Source organism: Eulemur rufifrons, chromosome 27, assembly GCF_041146395.1.
Source record: "Eulemur rufifrons isolate Redbay chromosome 27, OSU_ERuf_1, whole genome shotgun sequence".
NCBI classification, from domain to species: Eukaryota; Metazoa; Chordata; class Mammalia; order Primates; family Lemuridae; genus Eulemur; species Eulemur rufifrons.
In genome coordinates, this window is record NC_091009.1 from 29,451,500 (window position 1) to 29,465,519 (window position 14,020).

The 14,020-nt window shown below is 40.5% G+C and overlaps 1 pseudogene; it reads left to right on the forward strand.

The window, feature by feature from the left end:
- The first annotated feature begins 213 nt into the window (after window positions 1-213).
- Window positions 214-650, forward strand: LOC138375769 (small ribosomal subunit protein uS11-like; annotated as a pseudogene).
- Window positions 651-14,020: the final 13,370 nt, after the last annotated feature.

Here is a 14,020-nt window from a genome sequence, read left to right on the forward strand (position 1 = left end):
AAAACAAGGGTGAACCTCATGACTGTCATGCATGAATTTGGGAGGATTCTTTGCCTCGTTTTGATCCTGACTTCAATTTAATCCCATTGACATAAAAGAATACACTTCATATGATTTGATTTCTTTTCAATGTGATGAGACTTGTTTCATGGCCCAGAATACGACCTGTGGTATATGGTTCCACCTGTTAAAACCAACTGACAACGCGCAGAAATGGCATCTCGAAGGGGAAGGAAAAGAAGTGAGAATAGGTCACCAGCCTTGGAGGTGGCCAAAAGAGAGAATGCATTTGGTGCCTGTCACATCTTTGCATCCTTCAAGGACACCTTTGTTCGTGTCACTGATCTTTAACCATTTGCCAAGTGACTCATGGGAGGAAGGTGAAGGCTATTGAGAGGAATCCTCACTATATGCTGCCCTGTCGGTAGCCCAGGATGTGGCCCGAGGTGCAAAGAGCTGGGAATCACTGCCCTGCATATCAAATTCTGGGCCACAAGAGGAAATAGGACCAAGACCCCTGGGACTGGGGCCAGTCAGCCCTCAGAGCCCTGGCCCACTTGGGTATGAAGATCAGGCGGATTGAGGGTGTCACCCCCATCCCCTCCAACAGCAGCCTCAGGAAGCAAGGGTGCTGTGGTCGCTGTCTATGAACAGACTCCTCACAATATTTTGTATTAATAAATTGCCTTCGTGTAAACTAAAAGAAAAAATAAGACCAAAGGGATCACCATATTGAAGAAAAGTTAATAAATAGACCCACACAGACATACTCTAAAAAATTTTTTTATTATAAAAATAAAGGAAAATGGTCGGGCGAGGTGGCTCACGCCTGTAATCCTAGCACTCTGGGAAGCCGAGGCGGGTGGATCGCTCGAGGTCAGGAGTTCGAGACCAGCCTGAGCAAGAGCGAGACCCCGTCTCTACTAAAAATAGAAAGAAATTATATGGCCAACTAAAAATCTATATAGAAAAAATTAGCCAGGCATAGTGGCGCATGCCTGTAGTCCCAGCTACTCGGGAGGCTGAGGCAGGAGGATCGCTTAAGCCGAGGAGTCTGAGGTTGCTGTGAGCTAGGCTGACGCCACGGCACTCACTCTAGCCTGGGCAACAAAGTGAGACTCTGTCTCAAAGAAAAAAATAAATAAATAAAAAATAAAGGAAAATGGCATAAGTACCTAAACAGGTTAGCTATAAAATAAAAAAATTATATTTGATTTTAACCTTTTCTGGAATACTAAATATAAGAAGCCAGTGGAACAACAGATACAGAATTTTTAGGGAGAAATCATGTGACAGCCGCAAGTCAGCGGAAGACACCCACTAAAACAGAGGTTTCCACAGTGTAGTCTGTGGACCCAACGGGGTCTTTTAAATTTTTCCCGGGGTCTGAAAGGTAAAAGCTATTTTTGTAACAATAGTAAGATGTTATTGGCCTTTTTTAAAAAACTGTGTTGATATTTGCACTGTTGATATAAAAGCAATAGTGGATAAAATCGTTGGCAGCTTAGCATAAACCAATGCATGGTACCAATTATACTAGCAGTTATTATATTCTTCACCACCACACAAGCACAGGAAGAAAAAAAGAGTGTCCTTGATGAAACAATAAAAAATACTAATTTTTATGAAAACTTGGATCTTAAATACACATCTTTTTAATATGCTGTGTGACAGTAGGAAGTACACATGGAGCACTTCTGTTGTCTAGTGGACTAATGATGTTTGCCTCAAGGAAAAGCATATGTGTGATCGAGCTGTGAGCTGATCTAGCTGTTGTTTTCACGTATTGCCATTTTTACTTGAAAACAAAGTGAGCCTAACACTTCAAAGGAAACAATTGACACTATTTGTTGGTAATGACAAAATTTAAGATTACAAGTGAAAATTAAAATATTGGGAAAGTTGTACCAGCCACTTCTGACTCAGATCCCTAATACTTAAAGACTTTTCTGATGAGATTAGTGGCAATGCAAATGAATGTGACTTTTTTGACACTGTTTAATGAAATGTGCTAACATTTGGAAGGTATGCATGACTCAGTGAACCATTATTTCCTAAATGATCAAAGGCACTGTGAAAGACCAATGCATTCTAATTTAACAGAGTATGAAAGGTTCACTGATAACAGTTCTAGAGTCTGCATTGCAACTAAACTTTAAGAAACGACCACTTGTTGAGTTTTGGTATAGTATCAAAGAAGAATATCCAGAATTATCTGAAAAGAATGTTAAAATATTTCTCCCCTTTTCAATTATATATCAGTGTGAAGCCAGATTTTCTTCATATTTTCTAACCAGACAACATATTGCAACAGATCAAATGCAGACACTTAGGAGAATCCAGCTGTCTCCTATTAAGCCAGACATTAAAACAGATTTACAAAGAAGTACTTTATATCCAACCAAATGAACGTTGCTGGTTAAAGACAACAAAAAAGTATTCTCAGATATGCTCAGTAAATAGAATACCTACCTACCTACCCTTCCTATTAATAAGAAAAATTACTTGAAGACTTACTTCTGCCATTCAAGATATGAATAATATGATCACAAGAATGGAGAAATTGCTTAATATGAGGATTGTTTTGTGAATTATAAATTGTCTCCAAATTACTTGTATTGTGGTTGGAAAAGGAGCAGGTCCTCAAAAACGGGAGGGGATGTTGGACAGACAGACGCTAGGACTACGTCACCTTGGAGTCAAAGTCCTTCTGTTTCGAACGCCCGTCTCCCTCTGTGCTCACCTAAGTCCTACTTATTAATATATTTCAAGACAAAGCTCAGGTCCCACACAGAAGCTCAGTGCTAGAAAGGAATGGGAGGGAGGAAAATAATTTATATTGCGCTCCATTATCACGTACTTGTCTGGGTATTTATAAGGACAAAATCTTGCAAGAATATGTAAGCACTTTGGAAAATATGAAGATTTATAAAAATACAGATTTCAATTGGGCTGGGTGTGGTGGCTCACGCCTGTAATCCCAGCACTCTGGAAGGCTGAGCGGGGAGGATCGCTTGAGCTCAGGAGTTCGAGAGCAGCCTGAGTGAGAATGAGACCATTTCTACCAAAAAGAAAAAATTAGCCAGGCATCCTGGATCGCCTGTAGTCCCAGCTACTCCTACTTGGGAGGCTGAGGCAGGAGGATCACTTGAGCCCAGAGTTTGAGGCATCATCTTAGCTCGCCTCAAACCCTTGGGCTAATTTTTTTCTATTTTTGATAGAGAGACAGGGTCTTGCTCTTGCTCAGGCTGGTCTCAAATTCGTGACCTCAAGCAATCCTCTCACCTCGGCACCCAGAGTGCTAGGATTACAGGCGTGAGCCACCATGCCTGGCCTCATCATTTTCTTTGCATCCCCCACAAGGCCTAGCATAAAATTGTACATATTGCTGGTATTTGGTGAGGTTTTTTTTTTTTAACATATTCTTGTTACAGGATTCATAAATAAAAGAAATTGTTCAAAGAGGGTGTCCAGAAAAAGTTCCTATTAGCTCCAGAGCTGACTCAGATCCCAAAGACTTTTCCTCTTATTATGGGCAGAGTTAAACATTGGCCACCTTTTAATGTCTTGATCCAGGATAATTGAGGTCACACTTTTAGCTATGGCATGGTTTGCAGTTTGAGTAGCTGGTATCAATCTTGTACTCCCCCTACAAAAAGATGTAGGTTCTGATGGGTACAGGAACATCCGCTCCCACCTGCCCAGGTGGGCACACTTCCTGCAGCAGCCCCCTCTGCTTGCCTTCCTCTCCCGCCTGACTGCTGGGCTCAGTGTTCTGCAGAAATCAGCATTGATAGTATCTTGTTTCCCAGATCTGCAGGGGCCCTCCCAGCTGCAGATTGGTAATGTGACAATTAACCTTCAAGGGTGCTCGGTCCCAGGTACGGTGCACATAGCAGCAGCCACCTCCGGTGGTGAGCAACTTGCCAGAGAGCCCACTTGCACTCCACAAATCCGGTGATGCTACGATTTGCTAGACTGAGAGAAAACTGTTTAATTAACCATCTTTATTCACCCCTCCAGGGTCCTAAAAGCCCTTGACTTCCCCCATCAAAAGAGTCTCCTTTTGTGCACATACAATTACGTACACTTTCCAACAAGCTATAGACTGGAGTGTAAATAATTAGCTTTATTCCAGTAGACCCTATAATACTCCCTCCTTTAAGAAACCTCCTAGCTGAACATTCCCCTGGACACTAAACTCTCAACCTTTTTTTCCCCCAAGTTTTCCTTTGTTCACAACTCTAAAATTTACTTATTTTTCATGAAAACATTTTATTCCTACTTTGCTATAGTTGTTTTGGTTTTGTTTTCTGTTGTTGCGGGTTGGATCTTCGTAAGTATACCTATCTTAAATTTTAATACCATAGAAGACAGGCACTGATGCTGACCTTGTACAGGGGAACCTAGCAACATGTAATTTTAAAAATAATAAACACATTACATAGCTTGGACAACAGAAGTGCAGTGAAAAATATTCACAGCTCCCAGACTCCCCCAGCGTCTTAAACAAAGGCACCTGTCCAGAGGACTCTCTCTCAAGAGAACTCGATCACAAAGTGTAGACTGTCTCCAATGCCAGGAAGAGCACAAGGCTGGTGAGAAGAGGGAATTTTCTGGCCAATTAGCTTTTCCCCGAAGGCTGTGGAGAAACGTCTCCGAGGAGAAGGCTTTCACCTGCGTTAGCCAGATGGAGAGACAAGGCAGCCATCCCTGCACTGAGCCGGGAGGCTCTCTCTTCAACACTAAGACGCACGAATTAGAGTCTGAACTTGGGCGGCAATCAGTCCACACCAACGTAACAAGTCAAGGCAGGAAGGAAAGCCAGAGCTCAGATGATGTGTTTAAAGTGATGGGGACGGAAAAGGCTCCAAGCTTGGTCCTATCATTAATGCCGTCACAACATTCTTCAAGCAAGCAACAGTGAGCCTCTGGCCTCCATATATTCTATGACAGCAATTTCCTAGGCAAGACAGATGTAGGACCCAAGTACTAACTTTAAAAATCTTGGTCTCATGTACCTGTGAGAAGAAAGTTATTCACACCTAACTTCTACAACACTCTATCATTCAGCTAGATTTTACATATATTCCCTTATTTGATCCTTATGATAATCCTGTAGGGTGGCTATACTTCTTGACTTTATAGAAGAGGAAACTAAGACTTACAAAGATTACAACTTACAGAGATGTAGTAACTTAACCCCAATGGCACACTTGGAACTCAGGTCTTTAGATACCCTGTCTGGTGTTCCTTGTATTACCCATTGGTTTTCAAACTTTGTTTTTCAAGGCTCTTAACAATTCCATGGAGGTATTCGTGGGGTTTTGTAGCGGTTCTTACAGCAGCTCAAAAACCTTTTTAAACCACTGCTTGGAGATGCCTGACTTTGGTAGAGCACTTTGATTTTGAGTCCATTTGACGCCTTCAGGAATCCTCAGGGGTAGTTGGACTCACTTTCCCCTGATGCTGCAATGATTAGGAAGGCTAAATAACACAGAGACAGGGCCCTGGGTGCCTTGAAAGCGAGTGTCAGTTTTATAAGAGTCCCAGCATTGCAGGGCTGTGGTGAGAGAAGCGGGCAGAGCAAAAGGAAGTCTGTTACTGATACTGTGCTCCACCGAGTGATAACGCAACCGTTCACCTTCCTTTTGAAGAGTTTGACGTGTTTTCACAGTTATAAATGAGATGCTCTCAGATTGGTTTTTAAAAATTCCTTTAAGACATCTAGCTTTTAGAAGAGTTGCAGTACCATCTTGCATCAGTGATCTAACACACTTCCATGGTGACTGCTCTGACACAGGGTGGTATATATCCCTTATTTTTGGACCCTGTGTGGGCCGAGGCTAATGTGTGTGTTTTCTTAGTTTTTAACAAAAGTGTTTAAAAAGAAAAAAAATTTTTTTAAATAGAAAAAAGCTTATAGAATAAGGAAATAAAAATATTTTTGTACAGCTGTATAATGTGTGTTTTAAGCTAAGTGTTATTATAAAAGAGTCAAAAAGTTTTAAAAATTTAAAAGTTTATAAAGTAAAATCATTACGGTATTGTAAAGCTAATTTATTATTGAAGAAAGAAAAATATTTTTTTATAAATTTAGTGTAGCCTAAGGATACAGTCTACAGTAGTGCACAGAAATAATGTCCTAGGCTTTCACATTCACTCATCACTCACTGACTCACCCAGAACAGCTTCCAGTCCTGTGATCTTCACTCACGGCAAGTGCCCTATGCAGATGTGCTGTTTTTTATCTTTAATACTATGTCTTTTACTGTGCCTTTTCTATGTTTAGATACAAATACTTCCCATAGTGTTACAGCTGCCTACAGTATTCAGTACGGTAGGTAGCTCGCCGCACAGGTTTGTAGCCCAGGAGCACTAGGCTACAACATACAGCCGAGGTGTGTACTAGGCTGTAGCATTTAAGTCTGGGTAAGTATATGCTCTAAGATGTTGGCGCAATGACGAAATCACCTAATGACACATTCCACAGAACATATCCCCACTGTGAAGCAACACACAGCTATATTTCATTCTTGGGCTTTTATAGTTGGCATTTGTATCTTCTTAGAAATGTGTTGCCCCTGCTCAAAGTTGCCTCATTCTCAGATAATTCTCGTATATTGCCAATGCCATTTGTCGCCACTGTCACCAGTATCATCACCATAATTATCATCATTAAATGAAAGTAACAAGCTAAAAGAGAGTATAGGATTTGGGATAAATAAATGCCAAGTAAGTTCGCAAGAGGGGAGAGTTCACCATGAACTGGGCTGAGAAATGGGTAGGACTTGAGCTAGGTTTGAATGAAAGATAGAATTGAGGTGAGCAGAGAGGAAAGGTGGTATGTAGACACGTCATACATGTGAAAGAAGAGCACTACAGACACACGGTGAGGAGGTGGAATAACCAGAAGGCAGCAACGTCCAGGTTAGCAGGGAGACCCACAAGTTAGGCACCGGCTTCTCTTGATTTCTAGAAGAGACTTAGATCCCATAGCTTAAAGCTTTGTCTGAGGCCTTTCTCCAAATTGTACCCATGTCTACATCCTCCATCTTCTTGCACCCAAAGACTGTATAGGTGAATGCTGGTTTAGGTATTAAAACAAAAAATAAAGACTATAAATTATTGTGGTTTTTTTTTTTTTTTCTTTTTTTGAGACAGAGTCTCACTTTGTTGCCCAGGCTAGAGTGAGTGCCATGGCGTCAGCCTAGCTCACAGCAACCTCAAACTCCTGGGCTCAAGCTATCCTCCTGCCTCAGCCTCCCGAGTAGCTGGGACTACAGGCATGCGCCACTATGCCCGGCTAATTTTTCTATATATATATTTTTAGTTGTCCATATAATTTTTTTCTATTTTTAGTAGAGATGGGGTCTCGCTCTTGCTCAGGCTGGCCTCGAACTCCTGACCTCAAGCGATCCACCCGCCTCGGCCTCCCAGAGTGCTAGGATTACAGGCGTGAGCCACCGCGCCCGGCCTATTATTGTGTTTTTTAAAGTACCTTTGCATCACTCATTGGCTCCTATAAAACTCCAGGTCTTTTTCTCATGAACTAAACCAAGTCTTTCCCTTCCTACACTTACATGTTTCAATGCATATGCTGGACTTTTCAACCACCCTTGTAAACTTTTGCCTTTTGTTTTTTTAACCCAACATTAAAGCCTATTTAATTAGGATTTGGAATCCCAACTCTCCAGATCAATATAATAGGTTATAGCTACTACAGATTATGTCACCTGAAAATTTTGTAAGAATTTCTCATAGGTCTTTTTTTTCCTATAGAGACGAGGCCTTGCCGTGTCGCCCAGTGGCTACTCATAGGCATAGTCACAGTGAGAGAGTCACAGTTTGAGTCACAGCCGCAAACTCCTGGGCTCAGGCGATCCTCCTACCGCAGCCTCCTCGCACCTGGGACTACAGGCGTGCGCCACTGTGCCTGGCTCTCACAGGGCTTTATTCAAGTAGTTGAAGGAAATATTGAATGAGGTAAAGCCTGGCCTTTGGAGATCTCTCCCCAAGTTGCAATTGATTTTATCAGTACTTGGGTTTAACTTTCCAATCAATGATAAATAAATTCACCCAATTGTTTTGCAGGGAGGGGACTGTGGTTTAGTGAACAAAGCGATGGACTAAGAGCATATTCTTACGAATACGATTCTGACACAAACTTTGCCACTGAACTTGGACAAGGCAAGTCATTTCCCTTGAACTCATTTTCGAAAGTGGGAGGGCTACACTGAGCTTACTTCCGCTTCAAAACATTCGAGGATTCTATTATGCAGTCTACATTTCCTCGTGAAAAGAGACAATACTGTACTATCTCCTTATCTATTATCTTCCTCAAAGGCAGGGCAACAATATTTCTTTCTCTTTGGCCTAATTAATGGTACTTCAGCTAATGTGAGTCTTGTAATATTCTCAAGACCATCGAATTTCAATTCATCCCACAAACATTTGTTGAGTGCCTACTGTGCCAGGCATTACGGTAAAGCACTTTTCAAATAACTCACCAACAATAAAAAGTAAAGTTAATCAACAAATAAACACTGCATTCTCCAATGTGCCTCCTGCTCACTGACCTTAGGCCCGTGCAGTGCCGCGGAAGCACGTCTCGGACTCCTTTCCGCAGACACGAGCCTTTGCGGTTTCCACTGCATCAGTCTGTGTGCATTTTATTGACAGAATTATGGCTCATCCCTGAATGCCCTGAGATTTTCTCTCATTCCTTCAGAGGTTATACACAATTAATCATACTCTTCATTCTATTTTTCAGGTGTTCCTTTGGGGACCGTTAGGGAAATGGGCATTGTATCAGTTACGATATGGGAATCAGGTCTTTTGCAACCCCGGGGGCTCGCGAAGCGGTCTGTGTCAGTCTGTTGCTTCTGTGTCTTTGCTGGGCCTGAAGCCAGCGAGGCCAGTGGTCGAAAAGGGAAGGCAGATGTGATATGGGAGAGACGAAGGACAAAGTGGAATCCATGAGGACAAACCGAGCCGCACGTGTCTTTCTCTAACTTTCTAGATAACGCAGTTTATCTCCAGGATCCTTCTCCTACCGTTTGCTTTAGTTTCAGTGCCGGTATCATGCCAGGGTCCATGTCAGGAAAGAAGTCAAAAGCAGTCTTGAATAACCACAGCCCTCCTGCCAGACGGCCTGACGTCTATTTGTTTTCTGGCGCTGCTGCTTCTACCCCTTCTTCCTCCTTGTCGGGCACCCGTGGGGAAGCACTCATCTCCACCCACTGTCTTCTGTTAATTCCTTTGGTGTGGTGTCTACTAGCTCTTGAATTTCTCCAAGATCTATATCTTGAAAGGCCTTTATCCCTCACATTTTGTTGTTGTTGCTGTTTCGGCCATATCCTCAATCTCTTTTATGAGTTCCTCGATTGGCTCCGTCTTAAACCTTGTGTCATGTATAACATATGGGCACAGTTTTTCTCCAGCAGGAATTTATTATTTCAAGCCTGATAGCTTTCATGGCTTTTTCTATGACAACAGTGGCATCTTCAATGGTGTAATCCTTCTAGACTTTCATGATGTTCTCCCCGTTAGGGCTCTCTTCCATAGCACTGACAATCCTTTGTGTGTGTAATGAGTCGTAAAGATCCTTATAACCCCCTGATCTAGAAGCTGAATTACAGAAGTTTAGGGGCAGGTAGACCCTTTCAGGCCTTTGGTGTTGAACTCATGGGGTCCTGGGTGGCCAGAGGCATTTTCTAGTATCAAAAGAACTGTAAAAGATAGCCCCTTACTGGCAAGGTAACAAAGGGACAAAGCATTGATGAAACCAATCCAGAAAGTGTTCTCATTGTCCAGGCCTTCTTGTTGTACAACCAAAAGACTGGCAGCTGGTGTTTACCTTCCTCTTCGAGGCTTGGGGGTTAGCAGCTTTATAGATAAGGGAAGACCTGATCATAAACCAGACTACATTTGCACAAAACAGTAGAGTTAGCCTGTCCCTTCCTGCCTTAAATCCTGGTGCTTGCTTCTCTTCCCTACTAATAAATGTCCTTTTTGGCATTTTTTTCCCTAATAGAGCACTTTCATCTGCATTAAAAACCTGTTCAAGCTGGACAGAGTGGGCACGCCTGTAGTCCCAAGTACTCAGGAGGCTGAGGCCAGCCTGGGCAACATGGTGAGATGCCTACTCTAAACAAAATAAAACAAACCCATTTAGGCAAGTATCTTTTCTCCTCAATGATTTTCTTAACGGTGTCTGGGAACTCATCTGCTGCCTCCTGGTTAGTAGAAGCCACTTCTTCTGTTATCTTGACATTTTTTAAACTAAACTTCTTTCTAAAATTATCCAACCATCCTTTGATGGCATTAAATTCTCCAGCTTTCGGTATTACAGGTATGCCTCTCTTATAGCAATTCTGCACCCACATAAAAGCTGCATTTTCAATATGAGATAAAAAGATATTTCACAAACAGCGCAAGGTTTTCCTGCCTGCTAGTGTAGCTGCAACAACAGCTTCATGAATTTCATTTTCTTTTTTTACACTGGTCCTCACGTTGATTTCATTTACCTTGAAATAGTGGGCAACTGCAGCCACAGACCTCAATCTACAGGACATATCAAGAAATTGAACCTTTTCTTATAATGTCATGACTTTTCTCTGATTCTTGGGAGCACAACCAGCATCACTAGTGGCACTTTGTACGAGTCCCATGGTGTCATTCAAGTTTTACGGTATTGCACTAAACATGACCAAAAATATGTGCAAACTGCAAGAGATCGCTTTTTACTACCATATGAAATGTACTGGAGAGACAAACTGCTTACACAGAGATGGCGTCTTAAGCAGATTCCCAACACTTGAGATCACTGCCGTAGCAACAGGCAGTGCTACAAAACTATTACAGTAGTACTGTGTTACTACAGTTAATTTTATGATAGAGAAAGCCGGGTGAAGAGAAACCAGGGGATTGGAGTTATGTGCCATGGGCCAATGAATGCCTGGAGCTACCAGCAGCTGGAACAAGCAAGGAAGTATATTCCCCAGAGCCTTCAGTGGGAATATGGCCCTGTTGACAACTTGACTTTGGAATTCTGGGCTCTAGAACTCGAGAGAATAAATTTCCATTGTTTTAAACAAACAAAAATTATGCTTTTATGACTTAATACTGCATCTTCACATTTGTTTACATTTCTCTCGACTGTGAAAGGCTCCATGCATGGTCTGTAAGTGTTTGTGTGCCTAAGTTTCAATGAATTTTAACTTTTTATAATTGATTTGTATATATTTTATGGTAGTAAATGATAAAATAGATTAGTACCTATATATATGTTTTATGCATTCGTGATATACCTTTTTCTTAATTTTTTCAATACTTCTAAGCTACACAGTTCATCTGTGAGTTTTCTTAAGTTGTTGCAAATCTCCAAAAAATTTTCCAACATATTTATTGCAAAAAATCCATGTATAAATGGACCTACACAGTTCAAAGCCATGTTGTTCAGGGCTCAATGTATCTCCTACTGGCTCTGGTAGAATTCTGACTGATGCAGTGACATTAACTACAGTTGTTGATAAGTTTTCTTAACTAACATGTTAATTATATTAATTAATATTAAGATATAGAAAGATATAGGCTGGGTACAGTGGCTCATACCTGTAATTCCAGTGAGGCGGGAAGATCACCTGAGGCCAGGAGTTTGAGACCAGCCTGGGCAACACAGCAAGACCCTCTCTCTACAAAAAAATTTAAAAAATTAGCCAGGCATGGCGGCACATGTCTGTAGTCCCAGCTACTCAGGAAGCTGAGGCAGTAGGATCATTTTCCAGCCTGGGTGACAGAGCGAGATCTTGTCTCTAAACAAAAAAACAAAACTAGACCAAAAAAAGATTAAAAAAAAGAGAGAGAGACTGATTTTAGAAATTATAAAACCTCTAAGTAAATTAATAAAGAATGAGAAAGTATGAGGAAATTATAAGATAAAGAAGCCAAAATGTACAAAACTGCTTATCTTATGATGACCAATGTTATTTTGGACTTAAGATATTTGTAAGTAGAATTAAAATAGGGTATTTGAGGTAGTAAGCCCTCAAGATAGCTCCCAATGGTCCCTACCTCCTGATATTGACATCCTTGTGTTGTCCCTTCCCATATTATACTGGGGCTGGTCTGTATGATCAATGGAATACAGCAAAAGTGATATATGTCATTTGGGAGATAGGTCGTAAAAGATAATGTGGCTTCTATCTTGTTCTCTCCCCTTCTCTCTCTTGAATCATTTGCTCTGGAGTGAGCCAGCTGCCGTGCCACGAGCAGTCCTGTGCAGATGTCTATATGATGAGGAATGAAACCTCCAGTCAACAGTCACCAAGGAACTAAGGTCTTTTGGCAACAGCCATGTGAGAGAGCTTGAAAGCAAACTTTACAACTGCTGTCAAATCTTCAGAGACTAAAGCACTGGCAGCATCTTGACGGCAATTTCATGAAAGACTACGGCAGAACCTCCCAGTTAAACCGCTGCTGGATTCCCAACTTTCAGAAATTGGATAAAATATTAATAATAAATGTTTCTTGTTTAAGCTGTTGTTTCCCTTCCAAATTGATTTAAAAGGTAAAGGAAACAGGCCCAGCACGGAGGTCAAGACCAGCCTGAGCAACATAGAGAGACTCCATCTCTACAAAAAATAGAAAAATTATCTGGGCATGGTGGCATCTACGGTCCCACCTGCTCAGGAGGCTGAGGCAGGAGGATTCCTTGAGCCCAGGGGTTTGGACTTGCAGTGAGCTACTGTGATGCCACTGTACTCTAGCCCAGGCAACAGAGTGAGTCCATGTCTTTAAAAAAAAAAAAAAAAGATAAAGGAAACAAAGTAAAACTCATAGAAAAGGCAAAACTGAAGAAACAGGAATAAAAATTAGGACACATAAAACAGAAACCAAGATAAACCTAGTATAGTATCACCATTAAAATTATTCTAAATAGTCAAAATCCTGCTATTAGAAGGCAAAGGAGCATAAATGATTTTAAAATCAGTTAAATAATATGTTACTAATGTAGGTACTTAAAAGTCAAAAGGTCTAGAAAGGCTAAACATAAGAGAATGGGCAAAGGTAAACTAAAGTTATAGAAAAGAAAAGCAGGGATAGCAACATTAATGCCACATAAAGTAGAAAAACGGCAAACAAGCACTAAGGCAGGTAGAGTTATTCCATAGGATGAAAGATAGTCAATGATGAAAATATAATACCTTGGGTCCATTATACCAAAGGAAAAAGGTGTAGCTTTACTGGTGGAGGGGCCGGTCTTTAGGCGATCTAAAGTATCTGCGAAAAAGAAAAAGATGAAAATGTTGATATTTTTGCCAAAAAAAAAAAGAAAATATAATAATAAGGAATTGATATGGACAACATAGCAGCTAAATGTATAATGTAGATTGATAAGCTTTTAATGAGAAAATTATAAAAATACAATTGTAGTTGGAGATTTTAATTCTCCAGTATCAATGACAGATTAAGCAGACAATGTATAAGGGCATGCATGGAGGACTGAACCAGTATAATTCATAATACACAACATTATTACAGATTTTATATTCTACAAATAATGGCTACACATGTTCGTGTATAGAATTGAGCATGCCAGGTTATACAGAAAAATCTCACTAAAGATAATAAAGAAAAACATTTTATGGGCTATATTTTCTGTCCACAATCAAACATTATTGCCTAAATATTTTCTAAACCTATAAAATAAACAAGTACCCTAGAAATAAGGACTTGGATGAAAAAGAAAATATAAAAAGACAGTACTTTGTAGGCTATAAAAGTGTATGACAAATGTTAGTAATTATTGGTTACCAATTTTAAAAATAATAATGAAAATACCAAGCTATCTAAATCTTTGTGATAAAGTCAAAGCAGCATTTGGAGGAAAATGTATAGTTTTAAATATATTACTTTTTAAGGGAGAAAAAAATATTATATAAAAGCAACAACCAAAAAAATCACCAAAAGTAAGTAGAAGAATGGGAATAATTAAGACCAAACAAAATTAATTAGA